The sequence below is a fragment of the Galeopterus variegatus genome, unplaced genomic scaffold (genome assembly GCF_000696425.1).
Source record: "Galeopterus variegatus unplaced genomic scaffold, G_variegatus-3.0.2 Scaffold14836, whole genome shotgun sequence".
Taxonomy (NCBI): domain Eukaryota; kingdom Metazoa; phylum Chordata; class Mammalia; order Dermoptera; family Cynocephalidae; genus Galeopterus; species Galeopterus variegatus.
In genome coordinates, this window is record NW_007740947.1 from 2,457 (window position 1) to 4,094 (window position 1,638).

The following is a 1,638-nucleotide window of genomic DNA, read 5'->3' on the forward strand; positions in this document are numbered from 1 at the left end:
TTTGGTAGAATTCTCCAGTAAGAATTTAGGCTTGAGATTTCTTTTGGGGGAGTTTTAAAGTTATAAATTCAATTTCCTTTATAATTAAAGAGCTATTTAATGACCTGTTTCATCTGGTGAATTGTAGTAGTTTGTGCTTTTTGAAGAATTAGTCCATTTCTTCTAAGCTGTCAAATTTGTGTGTACAAAATTAGAATATTCCCTTATTCTCCTTTTGATATCTGCAAGTACTATCATGATATCCCCCATTTCATCCAGATATTAGCAACTTGTATCTTCTCTCTCTTTCTCTCTCTTGCTCTTCTTTTTTTTTTTGGTCAGTCTTGCTTGAAGTTTGTCAATTTTATTTATCTTTTCACTAAAGATCAAATTTCGCTACTTTTTTGTTCCTTGATTTTTCTTATTGTTTTTCTGTTTTCAGTTTCATCGTTTTCTGCTCTTATTTTTATTATTGCCTTCCTCCTGCTTGCTTTGGGTTNTTTTTATTGAGTGCTAGACATCATGGTAGCAGAGTAGAAACTGAGGTAAACTGTATTTATGCTTGGAAATGGTCACCCCTCTTCTGGTCAGCTGTTAGTGTGGCAGGGCCTTCCTAAGACTGAGACAGGACTAGAAAAAAGAGAAATCCCTGCCCCACCTCCCAGGTTAGCCTTTTGCCTTTGCCAGAGATCCACGGGGGGAGTGGGATGGGAGGCCGGTCCGCAGGCCCCGGGAGGCCCTGCACCGGGGCAAGCAAGTGGCAAGGCTCAGTGAGGAGCTGTGCTGAGCGAGGAGGACAGGCCTGCCCAAGCCGGCCGGCTCCGCCCCCACCCGAGAAAATGGAGGCAGCCCTGGTGCTGGTGACTGGCCTGGTGTGGCCAGCGGAAGCCAGGCGGACATCTGCCCCGCAAACAGGGCGTGCCTGGAGGTCACTCACAGAGCTGGGCTGGCCGGGCGGCTTCCTCTCCGTTTCCACGTCATCGCCGTCACCTCAGCCTGCTCACTTGGTTCCGTGGTGCAGCTCGGGCGCTCTCAGGAATCTTCTTTTGTGTTGGCTCTAAAACCTCGAATCTATGGTTGCTTTTTTATCATTGTAGATTAGTGGATCAATGACTTATTCATTTTTTGTTGCTCTTGGAAATGCAAATAGCACTCTAGCAGCACAGTGCACACTTCTCAGGCTCGCGCTGTCTTCTGGCGCCCCCGCTCCAGACCCGTTGCCATCTTGGTCCAAAGTCTCGGCTAACGGCTGCAGGTGAAAACGGTGGCGGCGGGGGCGGCGGCTGAGACGGCGATGCCCTTGTCTTCTCTGGAGGCTACAGCGGCGACGCTCTCGCTCCCTTGCCCGGGTCCAGCAGGGTGGTGGATGGCGCAAGGGGACGGAGCCTCCTCCTCTTCAGCAACTCGGCTCTTCTGCGCTCGCTCTGCTCTGCTCTGCCCCTCCACCTCCCAGTTTCATTGTTTTCTGCTCTTATTTTTATTATTGCCTTCCTCCTACTTGATTTGGGTTTACTTTGCTCTTCTTTTTCTAGATTCTAGATGGGGGAGCTTAGATTACTGATTTGAGATGTTTCTCTTTTCTAATGTATGTAGTTAGCGCTATAAATTTTCCTCTCCATACTGTCTTAACTGTGACCCACAAACTTTGGTACTCTGTAT